This window comes from Dromiciops gliroides, chromosome 1, assembly GCF_019393635.1.
Source record: "Dromiciops gliroides isolate mDroGli1 chromosome 1, mDroGli1.pri, whole genome shotgun sequence".
NCBI lineage: Eukaryota > Metazoa > Chordata > Mammalia > Microbiotheria > Microbiotheriidae > Dromiciops > Dromiciops gliroides.
In genome coordinates this window covers 694,721,310-694,736,417 of record NC_057861.1, presented here as the reverse complement: position 1 = coordinate 694,736,417, position 15,108 = coordinate 694,721,310, and the positions used below count along the sequence as shown (strand labels likewise).

General features: G+C 38.3%; 1 protein-coding gene and 1 non-coding gene across 2 annotated transcripts in view; one reads left to right on the top strand and one right to left on the bottom strand.

Annotated features, from left to right (window-relative positions):
• EGFR (epidermal growth factor receptor) overlaps positions 1-15,108 on the bottom strand; it is a 230,876-nt gene that overhangs the window by 152,429 nt on the left and 63,339 nt on the right. The window lies entirely within an intron of this gene.
• Positions 1,587-1,690, top strand: LOC122737581. Its single transcript, XR_006354406.1, has one exon. It is a non-coding gene; the product is annotated as a U6 spliceosomal RNA (small nuclear RNA).

Here is a 15,108-nt window from a genome sequence, read left to right as displayed (position 1 = left end):
CCTTTCCTTCCACCCTCCCTCCTTTCCTTCCTTCCTTCCTCTTTCTCTCCTCCCTTCCCTCTTTTTTCCTTCAGTTCTGCCCTCCTTCCTCCCTCTATCCTTACCTCCCTCCCTTCTTCCCTTCCTCTTTTTTAGTGCTTTTAACATTCAAGTTAAAATTTCAGTGGAGAAATTCCAAGGTGGCTGGAAGAGTCACCTTTCTCCCAGTCCTGTATGCCAAAACACAGACCCATTCCCAATGTAATGAAAAACTTTGGGGGAAGGAACAAAGCATTCCATACAGACCCAGCCATTTCTTTCTCGACAAGGGGGCCAGATCCTCCTTGTGAAACATTTCATTCAAATGTTTGTTCTATGAAACATTTGTTTCCCAGGTTTCCCAGAGGGCAGAGAAGGTTTCTGCTCATCAAAGAAAGCTTCATTGTTTTAATATTTAGATTACTCTCCTCTTAAGGCGTCAAAACAGGATAACAAACTCAACACTCCAGAGCTATGACCTATCAAAATCATTAAAAAGATATGAAGTAAGTGTCACATTCCTGTAACCCTAAGAAGGAAAATATTTTTGCTTTTGCTATTTTAAGGTCAATATTTTATTGTAATCCTTTAACATACTTGTCAGTCTGTCTGAGGGCTTTTCTTTCTCAGAGTATATTTGCATGTGCTCATTTTTCACCCTCTCATATAGCTTTTTGTATATTTTAAATTACACGTACGAAAATAATGGCAATCCTTGTCCAAAGCAAGCTCCCTGGAACATAATATAGCAAGTAACTGATGAGAGCAACTGAAACAAAGTTCATAGGAATTTTCTCTACATTGGCTAACCTTCCAAAACAGCCCGGTAATGGAAAGAGCAGCCTATGTCTGAAATTTATTAGCTTTATGACCCCAAGCAAGTCACCTCAATTTCTTCATCCATAAAATGGAGAGGATAACAGTAGCTACCCTTTGGGGTTGTTACAAGAATCAAACTAAAAAAATATTTGTAGGGACAGCTAGGTGGCGTAGTGTCTAAAGCACTGGCCTTGGATTCAGAAGGACCTGAGTTCAAATCTAACCTCAGACACTTGACACTTATTAGCTGTGTGACTCTGGGTAGGTCACTTAACCCTAATTGCCCTGCTCCCCCCAACAAAAATATTTGTAAACTATTCTGAAATTGCTGTATACAAGACAGTCATTGTTATTAAGGTTTAAAAAGGGGTGAATGGATCATACCTCTAGAACTGGAAGAGAATTTTGAGGTCATTTAGTCCAAGACCTTGCTTTTATAATTGAGGAAAATGTAACCTAATGAAAGATGTTAAGTGACTTGTCCAAGGTCACACAGATAGTAAACATAAGAGGGGGGATTTGAATCCAGGTTGTGCCACTAGAAAATTATTTCACCACCAAGTGGTGAATTAATTTTTTTTAAGTGAGGCAGTTGTGGTTAAGTGACTTGCCCAGGGTCACACAGCTAGTAAGTGTTAAGTGTCTGAGTTTGGATTTGAACTCAGGTACTCCTGACTCCAGGGCCGGTGCTCTATCCACCGCGCCACCTAGCTGCCCCCCGTGAATTAATTTTTAAAAAGTAATTTGCCATGCTCGTTTTGGCAGCACATATACTAAAATTGGAACAATACAGAGAAGATTAGCATGGCCCCTGTGCAAGGATGACACGCAAAAAGCAATTTTCCAATTACATGTGTATATGCACATTCATTCTGGAATCAGAGGACCTGGGTTCAAATCCTTCCTTTGATGCGCACTGCCTGGGTAGACTGGTGCAAGTCACTGGGGCAACCTGTACTGGTCTTAGTTTTCTCATCTGCAAAATGGAGTTGAGTTAAATGGCCTCTCAGGTCTTTTTCCTCTTCTAGAGCTCTGATGCTATGCAATATTCTCGAGACATTTCCATTCTCAGCTGGATTAGTTCTGACCATTTTAATAAAGAGTTATATCTGGCAGCTTAAAGATTTGCAGACCGCTGTACTATTCCAAGGGTCAAACTTGGGAAATAGAGCTTTCCTACAAATCCTTGGCAGATACAACTCTATATCTGGGATCTGGAATGATGAAATAATCCAATTATTGTTGTCCAAAGCTAAGGAAGACTGTTCTTGCATCACTCGCCTTATCTACTCAGCAGTAGTTCTTTTGGTTTTCATGTAGAAGCTTTGAGAGAGAGAGAGAGAGAGAGAGAGAGAGAGAGAGAGAGAGAGAGAGAGAGAGAGAGAGAGAGAGGGAGAGAGAGAGAGAGAGAGAAAACTGTGGAGTATTATTTCCAGGTTAAAACGAATAGGGATTCAGAGCAACCTATTAAAAAGCTGTTGTTCAAGCCAGTAAGACAAACAAAAAAATCCCAGCTCACAAAAGTAAGTTTGTATATAGAGTTTACTGGCCTTCCCTGCTAGGTGAGGGAATGTGATATCAACTGTTTGCCCTTTCTGTTTCTGATTTACATACACTAAGCAAACATCTAGAAGTTATGCCCTACCCTGGGGACTTCCCAGGAATCAATGCATAAACTTGAGGTAGCTCGAATTCAAATCTTATAAAACAAAGATGATCTCTAAGGACCCTTCCGATCTAACATGCTATGAGCCTATAAACCTAAGGTTTCTTAAAGCCAAGAGAAATTAGTCATTGAAGAAAACAGGTTAAAATAGGACCTGTTAACCAAATGAATCTGGAATGAGGCTTATTGTTAAAACATGCATTGAATGACCCTTTTAATGTTACCTCTATTATTGTGGAGTAAATAGTACATGATTGACATTTTTTTCAATAAGTAAGAGGCTTAGATGGTCTCCAAAAAGGAATCTTAATGTGGCCCCCAAAGATTTATAATACATGATGTTTTTTGTTTGTTTGTTTGTTTTTTTTGGTGGAGCAAAATGAGGGTTAAGTGACTTGCCCAGGGTCACACAGCTAGTAAGTGTCAAGTGTCTGAGGTCGCATTTGAACTCAGGTCCTCCTGAATCCAGGGCCAGTGCTTTATCCACTGTGCCAACTAGCTGCCCCTTATAATGCATGATTAATAAAATCAACAAGTAATATTGGGTCATCCCTGAACAGAAGTGGTTCAGAGTCCAAGGCCATATGTCAAACTGCTTTGTCTGCCACCACAGTTGGACCTTCTTACCCACATTTCCAGCTAGACTAGCTTTAATTTTGTCAAAAACAAAACAAAACAAAACAAAAACTTATTTAATTTGATCTGCGAATCAGCCAACACACTACTTATCCTAGAACAAGGGAGATACACAGTTTTGTAAAGTGTGTAAAATTGGAACTTGCCAAGTAATCATGAGAGTTTGGACCTTGAAGCATTCTTATTCTAAAATTTAGCTAGGCAGAAAAAACTGAATTTAAGTTGCAGAGCATTAGAGACAGAGTGGGAGCAGACCTTGGTTCAAAATAGATACTCCCCCTGCTACCAACAGGAGCTTGAACAAGTAATTCAATCTTTCTGGGGTTCAGTTTTCTTATTTGTAAAATGAGTGCATTGAAATTGATGGCCTTGGAATCACCCTCCAACTCTAAATGCTAGTTCTTTATACACGTTCATGTGGTCTGGATACTCAAAATTCCCATTATAGATTTGTTTTAGGGAAAACTGAACTTTTGTTACCTAGGAACAGCATCAGTTAAACCCTCTTCCCAGAACAATAATGTACACTGCACTGAAAATAAACACATGACAACTTAATTGTCATCCCTTGGATTCAGAAAAACCTGGGAAGTCTTTCTTGAAATCTTTCTTGAAACGATTAGGATTTCAACTTGTGCTATCTTGGGATGTCATAGGGGACTAGTGATGGCAATGGGTAACACAGTCCATAAATGTGCATCCCTCTGTGTAAAGTAGTAATCACCTAAAACTATAATAACAATAATGTAAGTGTGGTAGAGCTTTTAAGTTTGATAAAACATTTTCTCATTACTCTATAATATAACCAATCAATCAATCAACAAGTATTTATTAAGTGCTTTCTATGTGCTAGGTACCATAATCAGCCCTGGAAATTCAAAATCAAAAATGAATCAGTACAAGGTACAAGTATTGTTATTCTTATTTTATAAATAAGGAGACTGAGTTAAAGTGACTTGCCTACAGTCACATAGCTAACATAACATAGAGACTGAAGACAAATACATCCCCCCAGAGTCCTAGTCACATTGTTCTTTCCACTGTATTACACTTCCCCTTCTCACCCCAATACTACCAGTAACCAGAAAACTCAATCCAAGCGTGTTTATGGTGCAGACATCCCTCCTTCCTGCCCCCCCCCACCAATTTACAGCCTATTTCCCAGAAATTCATCTTTAAGCTGGCCATTGGGAATTTAAGAAGTATTATCCAATGGAGGCAATGCTGTATATGTTGATAATGTTCTCAGTTCAGCTCATCAAAGCCTTTTAAATCTATAATGAGGGGCAGCTGGGTGGCACAGGAGATAGATAGAGCACTGACTGGCCCTGGAGTCAGGAGGACCTGAGTTCTGGTCCTCCTCAGACACTAAGTAGCTGTGTTGTCCTGGGCAAGTCACTTAATTTTGACTGCCTCCCCCCTCAAAAAAAATCCATAATGATATTAGCAAAAAGGAGTGTATGGAATGGTGAGTGTATGGAATTTACATTAAAATCCTAACTGACACTTATGGCCTATGTCATCATATGCCTATCACTTAAACTCTCATCGCTCTAGCAAGTGTCAGAAGGTATTCATCTGTGTTGGTAAAGAGAGTTTCTTCATCCAGGAATGAAATCACTAGTCTAGTCTCTTTCCCTGTGATATTAATGTCTCATCAGGCCACAGTTTCCTTGAAATCCTATAGTCCTGTGTGACCCAACTACAATGAATATCAGTATTCTTGTAGAAATGTGTTCTTGAGAAACCAGGAAGTCATCTTTCCCCAATGTAGTTGAGTCAGACTTGCTCATCCCACACCTTCTCCACCTTCTGGACAGAATGGGGTTAAAAAAAGAGTCCTTCTAAAACAAAACATAGATCCTCTCTCTTCTTTCTTTGAGTTCTATTGAGCCAAAGTAAACAAATCAGATAAATGAACCCTTGAACCTTATGGGAAAAGTGGATATATAAATCAAATTAGAATCATAGGATTTTTAACAGGAAAGCTCATACATTCATAGTATTTGGCCCTGGGAGTAGATGTAAGGAGATCATCTATTCTAATACTTTTATTATTCAATAGTTGGGGAAACTGAGGCAAAGGGAAAGAAAGTGGTTTTACTGAAGGTCACTCAATAATTTAATGGAAGTGTTTAGAATAGGTAGTAAAGTTGCCAAAAACACTTTCAGATTCATTCCTTTACCACATTGCTGTGAACCACAGGCACTTTGATTCTTGCAATAATAAAACTCGGGGGGAAAAATCACTGTTAACAAATTGGTTAAACCCCGCATCCTACCAGAAAGTCAATGCCTGCAGAAGCAAATAGAAGGAGATAAATATAGACTACAAGTATTTATTAAGCACTTACTGTGTACTAGGTAAGCACTGTGTATCTAGATGGAGATGATATATACATGATGATGTCAGGTCAAAAATTATCAACTACCCTAGAAATTGAAGTCATTTTTATGCTCAATAGGTATGAGCCTGGACCTTGGGTTTTCCAGGAAATTGGGGTTCCTCAGTCTCTCAAGCCAGCAACAAACCTGGGGGTGTTCAGCACAAATTATAGGAGCTCTTTGGCGAACACACAAACTGAGGAACTAAATGTACTCAGAATTCTTAACTGGGGATTAGAAGGGGAAAAAAAGAAAACATGATCTTTAATGGTCTGAGAAGGTTTGGCTGCTAAAACATAGAAACTATTTGTAACATAGGTCCAAGACTTTTCTTATTCTGAAGTAATAAGATGAAGTTAAAGATGGGAACACTTAGTCTGAATATCAGGAAAATCTCCAGACAGGAAAATGGTCTAAACTGTGGAGTCATCTCCCGAGGGGAGTGATGGAGACCTCAAGAGACTGGAATATTTGGAAAGCTGACTGGTCAACACACTGAAAAAGAAAAAAACAAAACAAAAAACAACACTACTCAGGCTTCTGAAAAATCCAGCTACTCTAGATGGATTATGAAGATTTCTCATCTATTTTGGCTGGTACCTTTTCTATATTGCAGGCCATTCTGCTAAAGAGATATCAGAGTTCAGATGAAGCAAAATAGCATGATGTTTCCTAAAGCACAGAGAATGGGCTATTGATTTGGACACAATGGGAAGTTGGAATCCATCCCTCTCTCCTCTGAGTACTTTTGCCATTGTTTTGAAATTATATGTTGGCATCTGTCTTCCTCCTAGACTAGAAGCTCCATGAGGGCCTTATTGCAATCCCATCTAAACTTTGGCCTAGCAATTTAATAAAAATGCATTGAATGAATGAACTGAATAAAAGTAGTAAATAAAATGAAGTGAACATGCATTTTCTTCTAAACATTTTATCAATGAAGGAGAAAACTGCTACAGACATAAATATGCCACACAAATGATTTGAGTGTCAAAATAAATGCAAAGGGAAGGGCAGCTATGTGGCACAGTGGATAAAGCACCAGCCCTGGATTCAGGAGGACCTGAATTCAAATCTGACCTCAGACACTTGACATTTACTAGCTGTGTGACCCTGGGCAAGTCATGTAACCCTTACTGCCCCACCAAAACCAAAACCAAATAAATGCAAGGTTGAGAAATAACTTTCAAAATGTCTTTAAAAAACCAAACTCACATTCCAATGTAACTGCATTTTGATATTATGATCAATTATATTTTGTAAATTCAAAATTAAATCAAAACTCATACTTCTCTATTCTTGTCTAGACTCTCTTCAGATGTCTTGTCTTTCTCTTGGCCTTCTGCATTACCATCCTGGGAAGCCTATACCCTTAGGCTGTCTGTTTAGCAATGACCACCATTTTAAGATTGACTCCAGTAATGTTTCACTGCACTCTCATTTTACTCTTTCTATAGACTCTCCATTTCTCCTGTTGCTTTGCCCCATCTCTTTCCTCCAACTTTCAATATCACTATAACATACCATCTTCCCCCACTATACTGTAAGCTCCTGGAATGCACATAAATGCTTAATAAGTTCTCTATCATCCATCCATCCATCCATCCAATTACTTTGTAACCTTTCCATGCTCTGTATATAATGAATAAGTTGCGTAGTCCTCAATTTGAGATATTGAGATTCTGGACAATGCCATCATAACTTTCAGAATGTTAAATGAGGTTAGGGTGAGTCTTGTAGTAAGATCAGGAGTTAAATTAACAACCTGGGATGATCTTGTATTGAACTCAGGTCAAAAGATAATAAGTGAGGGGCAGCTAATTGGCACAGTGGATAGAGCACTGGCCCTGGATTCAGGAGGACCTGAGTTCAAATCCGGCCTCAGACACTTAACAATTACTAGCTGTATGACCCTAGGCAAGTCACTTAACCCCAATTGCCTCACCCAAAAAAAAAAAGATAATAAGTGAGAATATATGTTTTTTTTAAACAAAACAAAAAACAAACAAACCAAAAAACAGAGGAAGACCTCCAGTGAACTGAGTGGGTGCTCCATGTAATATTATGGGAGAACCTGGATAATAATTGCACAAGATGTGAAACTCTGTATGGGCCACAATCTCTACCAATGGAGAGAGAATCAAGATCACAAATCCATCCAAGATTCCACATAATAAAAGAAAGATCTGTCAGCTAGAAAGTGAACCACCAGAATGATTTTGGAGGATGAGCCAGTTGAGATTCTCTTCCTGGTCTTTATATTTCTGGAGTGTGGCCAAATTTTGTCTAAGTGAAAAAAAAATGTCAGGATATTGATGCCACTTATTGATTAGTTAATAAATATTTTGGCTTTCTTAGCTAAGGGAACTGTCATGGATAATTGTCCTTAGTGAGATTTAAAAAAAAAAAAACAAACCCCACACATAATGGACTATTATTTTCCTTATATATCTGCTCTGAATATAGCAAAGTCTAATTTTATAAAAATTAAGTTAAGTAGCTCCTCCCTCCCCCATTTAAAGTGTTCATTATAATTTGCATTTTGGTATAATCACATTGTATGAACTAAAATTTTGAAATTTTATATTAGACAATAGTAATTTTATTTTATTAGGTTTTGTATAGGTGTTTGACTGGGCATAATGGCAGTAAATAAAATGTAATACTGAATGCACATTTGTTAAATTCTGTCAAGGAGGGAGGAAATAGTATTGTGAAAAAAAAAAAGACTAGGGAAATGAATGAAGTACACCATTCGTCACTAATCTTCCAGGGTGGAGAAGGCTTTTGGGTGGAGTATGCATTATAGATTATGGAGAATGAGAATGGAATGACAATACCTGAGAGATGTTATGGTGTCTTGGAATAGATATTATAGACACAGGAGGGAAGCCCTTTTAGTTAAATATTTAGAATCCTCCCTGTGAGGGCACTTAATTCTGAATGCTGATTCTGAAAAATGATACCAACTCATGAAACCCTTTGGTTATTACTTTGAAAAGTCTCAAAATCCTAGATTAACATGCACAGACCTCATTATCTGATTGGTTTCTATGAGAGGTAGCTAAGAGTTGGGACACAGAAGCATAGGTTATGCAAATGATTCTCTTAGCTCACCAGTAGATCTTTTAAAATGCAACCTCAATTTTGAAAATAAAGATGGGCTCATAATTTTCAGAGTTCTTCATACAAGTTCACGCCTGCCCCATCATAGTTAGACTTCCTATGATTCAACAAGCAGATGCACGAATCCTCTGCCTCCTTCTTCCTTCTCGGCTACACTGGATTCTATTTAAACACTTCTACAGATGGGATTTCGGTCTAAAGCAGGTCCATCTTGGAGAGCATCCAATACCAAGAGGCCCTCTTCATAAGGCAAGGACAATTATAAGTTTATCCTGAAATGCAGACCCTGAGGACTGCTGCAGCAATGAATTCCAGTGCTCACACTGACACTTCCTCATCTGTCCTCATTATTTGGCTCTAGTCCTACCTGCCCAACACTGCTTAAGCTGCTGGCTTAATGTGTATAACTAGGTTGCCATGGAATAGACCAAAACGTTGTATGTTTCTGTGATTAAATAAGAATCTCTTGGAATGTGTCAGTTTGGTGTTTCTTCCCCACCCCCAACCGATTTGCTCCCTTTCTCCATCTCTTTTCCTTCTTCAAGATCATCACAAGGAATGAAAACGGAAATGCAGCAGCTGCTCACTTGGTAAACTATTTACACTTGTCATCCATGGATAGAGGCAATAGTACATTCTGACCTGACGGTTTCAAAAATCAGCTACGTATTTTCTTATCGAAGTCAGTTTGCAAGCAAATCCTTTAATTTAACCAAAAGGAAAGGTGCTGACCAGAAGAGAGAAAACAGGGCAGAAGACTAATAATTATTGTTTATGCTTATAGAAGGCACTTTTCACTATAATTTATTAGATTTGTAGTATTGACGTTTGAGGGGCTGTCTAGCCTAAGCCCATCGCTTTACAGATAAGGAAACTGAAGCTCAGAGATATAAGCATTGATGATGACGACGATGTAGTTGTTGTTGTTTTATACCCCCAGACTTGGAAAACACAAACATTAAAATAAGAAACAGATGACATTTGGGAGGCATATCATAGATTTAGAACTGAAAGGGTCTTTGAAGGACATCTATTCCAAATCCTTCATTTAAATGTGAAGTAGCACAGACCAAGAGAACTTTGGGCACTAACCCAAGGTCACACAAATAGTAAATAGGTTGCATTTGAACTCTAGTTATCTAACTCTGAATTCAAAATATTTTTCCACTCTACCACAAAACCTAGGAGGGAGGTTTTAGAGGAGAGACCCAAAGGGCAGGGACTCTTCATTTTTTACTTTGTAACCCTAGCATCTAGCACATGGCCTGGTATGGTAGGTTCTTAATGAATTCCCCCTGAATAAAATCCAATTGAATTGAAGTAGGCCAAGGTTACACAGAAAACGATAGATCTTCACCCTGGCCTTCTGACTCCGTGCTCCAAGTGTTGTATCTACTAACGCAACTTCTTCCCTTACTAGAATCTCGCAAACTTGTAAGGGCAAGGTATTGATTAGAATCTTCATTTTGTAGGTTACTAAAAAAAAAAAAATCTAGTTAGAGTGCTATGTGTAAAACAGCTTTCTATACTGCATTGGAAATATTTACTTTATCTTTGCCACTAAAATTATTATTGTGGCCTAAAATTTTATTGTACATGTAAATTCTCATGGTGGCCAGTTGGAGGATTTAGAGAAATGTCATCTCTGCATGACTCAGATTCCTATGAAAGGAAGAAGCTGGACTAAAAGGGCTCTGGGGAAGCTTAGGATGCTTAGGATTGGACCTCTGAGGCCAGCTAGCTTATCCCCCTTATTTTAAGGATCAAGAAAGTGAAACTCAGAGAAATTATCCAAAATCAAATAAAGGTAGCAAGTCTTAAAGGTAAAATTTGAACCCCAAACCCTCTGGTTGCAGATACAATATTTTTTTTCCAATTGATCATGCCACACATTTCATACTTTAATGAGAAAGCTCATTTTGGAGAATTGCTAAGAATTTCCACAGTTTAGGTCTCTCCTCCACTCTAGTTATCACAATGTATTTGGACATAAATAAAAGCTGTAGGCTGGGAAGGATGGAGAATGAGAGATTTTGATGACTATCTAGAACACTACCATTTAAGTCACTGTAACAATCAAGTCAGAAAATTAATGTTTTAGTTATCGAAATTTGAACCTGTCACAAACTAGAAATACAACTTTTAATCTTAATAAAGAAGGGAATTACATGCACAGAATGGGGGCGGGGTGGTGGAAATCAGCAACTTTCATTACTTGAAAAATGTGTCCTTGATGTAACTCTGTTCTTAGGGCATATGCAAACTTAGCTATGAGAAGAATTGCATGCACACTACACATAGTTCTTGTTGCTAAATAAATTGAAAGCTTTTTCTTTTTTTAGACGAGAAGTTAGAAGGTATAAGGGTAGGGGGAGAAAGAATTCCTGAATATTTTTACATTCACTTGCTTTGAAGAATGGTATATGCTACTACATGTAGGGTAAATGTTTTCTATCTTGCCAGACAAAGTGATTTAATCTGAAAAGGCTGTAAGTATTTTTGCCCCCAGCTAAACACACCCACATATACAGCAACTTTGGTTATAAGAGTTCTCTTGGCTTTCTATCTTTTAGTAGGTAATTGATGCATTTGAATAAAGCAAAAGCATGGGCCTGCATACCTTTTCCACTTGAGTTCCTAAATAGGCTTTGGAAACTTGGAACAATATTTGACTCCAGTTTGTTTACAGTCTTGAACTGAGGATCCCAAACTGTTTTTTATCAGAAGTCTTGTGCTTTCTGAGTTTCCCCTATATAAACGATGGCAAAGAGAAGTTGATGGACTTCCCCAACATCCCTTGGAAAACTAATCACCAAACCAAGAGTCCTGCACTATATATAAACACACACCCAGAACTATGAGAGTATTTAAAAACAACCTCCTTCTTCTCCACTCATATCTGGTCCAAGATAACCTGAATAAGGTCATTTGTTACAACAGGAAAAGCACTGGTTTGGAGCCATGGGATCTCAGTTCAGATTTTGCCTATGTGACTTTGGGCAAGTCACTTAGCCACCCTAGGCCTCAGGTCCTCATCTGTAAAATGAAGTAGGCCAAGGTTACACAGAAAACAATGGATCTTCACCTAGGTCTTCTGACTCTATGCTCCAAGGCCATTCCAGCTCTGAATCTAAGACTCCAGCTATGTAGATGAAATCTACATAGAGGAAATCTACATAGATGAAATCTACATAGATGAAATCTACATAGCTCTACCTTTTCTTTTGTAATTGTTATCAAAATAAGTGCCAAACACTGCTAAACACTTTACAAATATTATCACCTTTGATCCCAAGAACCCAACTTAAAAATCCCAAGTTTTATCATATCAACTAGTAGTAGTAGTAGTAGTAGTAATAATAATAATAATAATGATAGCTAGCATTTATATAGCAATTTATGGTTTGCAAAATGCTTTCTAAATACTAGCTCATTTTATCTTCACAATAACTCTGGGAACTCAGATCTTCCTGACTCTAGACCACCCGCTGAGCTACTTGGTGGCCAGGTAAGAGAAAGAATATAACAGCTAGAGTTTGTACTATGAAAGATATTCAAGTACCCATGTAACCAAGAGCAGCTCACTGATAATCAGGGTGCCCTAGACCAAATTCAGAGTTTTTTCTCTGGGTGTCTCTAGAAGTCTAGAAATCCTCTCTGGAGCTTAAAAGGAAAACAACACCATTTGAAAACATACCTGCATTTTCTTCCTGAAAATTTAGCAAGGGCTCTCACTTTAGGTACATAACATGACAGAAGTTGTCTTTATGATTTTAAAAATTGTTTTACTTGTTTGTTTGGGCATATACTTTGCTTAGATGTAGTCTTTCAGGGCAGCTAGGTGGCACAGTGGATAGAGCACCGGCCCTGGAGTCAGGAGTACCTGAGTTCAAATCCAGCCTCAGACACTTAACACTTACTAGCTGTGTGACCCTGGGCAAGTCACTTAACCCCAATTGCCTCACCAAAAAAAAAAAAAAAAAAGATGTAGTCTTTCTCCGTAGATGAAATTCCTCTCCTCATAGATGAAATTCCTCAAAATAAATTCCCTCAAGGGGAATATTCTCTCTTGGTGGTGGTGTTTTTCTGGTTCATCTCACAAGGATGCTGGGCTATAATAGCTTTTTTTTTTCTTCCAGATTAAATCAATTTCAGGTGCACTGGTGAGAGGGAACCTCTAATTCTGAAATGACATTGGCCTGTATTGAACCTCTTTCACAGTAGGAAAGTGTTCTATACTGGTGAGGGTATTGTATTCAATTATGAGTACCACATTTTATAAACTTAAAGGACATTGATAAACTGAAGAACATCTACAAAGCAACCAAGAGGGTAAGATTGGGGAAACACAAGTTATATGAGGAACAGTTGAAGGAACTGGGAATGGTTAGCTGGCAAGGAGAAGACTCAGGGAGGATCTGCCAGCTATCTTAAACTATCCAAAAGGTTGTCATATGGAAGAGGGATTTTGTTCTATTCTGGTCCCATTTTGGGATTTGGGGACTAGAACTAAAAACAGTGAGTAGAAGTTGACTGGTAGCAAATTTAGGTTTGACATAAGAAGACCCTTCCAAAAGAGGAATGGACTTCCTGGGAATTAGTGGATTGTTTACAACTGGAGGTCTTCAAGCAAAGGCTAGGTCACCCTTTGTTGGGTGAGTTGTAGAAGGGATTGTTTTTTCAGGGGGGGCTGTCCAAGGTGGCCTTGGAATCCCTGCCAACTCTGAAATCTTGTGATTCTCTTGTTCCCCTAAATAATAAGTACTTTAGTGTTAACCACAAATAAATTTATTCCTGCTATACTTTGAGGTGAGAAATTATGGCTATCATGTCTTATTTCCCTATTTTCAGGGTTATTTTCAGAATTAACAGAGTTAATATGGTACTGGTCCCTGTTCTATTACCTTCTAAAGGATTTGGAACTGGAAACCTAATAAATACTTATTTTTCTGAAGATAGATATCATGATGTCCTTGATATAGTCATTCTCCCAATAACTGAATGTGCTTCAAAATTAAAAAAAAAAAAACAAAAAACCTCTTTGGGGGCAGGTCTTTCTTTAAGTAGTCCTCCACATTATAGCACAATTTCTTTTTAAAAGATATAGTATGTGGCAGCTAGGTGGCGCAGTGGATAGAGCACTGGCCCTGGATTCAGGAGGACCTGAGTTCAAATCCGAACTCATACACTTGACACTTACTAGCTGTGTGACACTGGGCAAGTCACTTAACCCCAATTGCCTCACCAAAAAAAGAAAAAGAAAAAAGAAAAAGAAAAAAAGAAAAAAATATATAATATGCTGGGCAAGTCACTCACTTAACCCTCATTGCCCTGCAAAAAACCCCCCCAAAATCCACAAAAACAAAAACAAACAAAAAGATATAGTATAAAGTCAGAGATACTACAAGGAATATGAATAGTCTCCTATGGCATCTGAACATAATCAATACAATGCTAGTTTTAGGGTCAAAAAGATCTGACTTCTGATCATTTTTAGCATAGGTTCCTTTGACAAATGGAGATAATAAAACTTCAGTAATTTATTTCAAGGGGTTGTTTTGTTTGTTTTGTTTTGTTTCGGGTGGGGCAATGAGGGTTAAGTGACTTGCCCAGGGTCACACAACTAGTAAGTGTCAAGTGTCTGAGATTGGATTTGAACTCAGGTCCGCCTGAATCCAGGGCCAGTGCTTTATCCATTGTGCCACTTAGATTCCCCCACAAGGGGTTGTTTTGAGTCTTAAATCAACATGGGGCATTAATGTTGGCTACGATTAATGTTGCCATTATTGAAACTACTGTGTTACTGTCCAATAGAGGTTTTGAAGTATGATTGCCCCCCCAATCTGAAATTCAGAATGTCACCTAAAGAGTGCAAGGAAATAAATGTCCACATGAAGGAAGAATATCATAGGATCATAGATTTTGATTTAGAAGGGACATTGGAGGTTAGTGTGTGCAAACCCTTTATTCCCCAACCCCTTTACTATTTTTTTCCCCAGCCCCTTTATTTTTTGGTTGAAAACACTGGAGAGGTTAAGTAATTTTCCCAGGATCTCACAGCTACTAAGTGTCCAAGACAGCGTTCAGAACCTCAATCTTCCTGATTAGAAGTCCAGCATTATGATTACCAAAAGTGATAGGTATAGAGTGGCTCCTTGGTATTCAGTGATGGCCTTGAAATGGCTTGTTTTAGCATAGCAAAACATGTCAAATACACATGAATGCCTAATAATTAGTAGGAAAAAGTGAGGTTAGGAAAAGCAAGGCCACCTTGTTTGGAGTTGTTCATCCTTCCTTCTCATGCCTGAAGTACATTTCCAAGGCAACTGTTTTCATGACTTCCTTCCTACTCAGGACTTTGAAGGAAGTCAGAAGTCAAAAACCCTTTTCTAGAGCCTGTGACTCCACCCATCCTGACTTTCTCAGTGGATGTTTATGTACTGTATGTAGAAGCACGG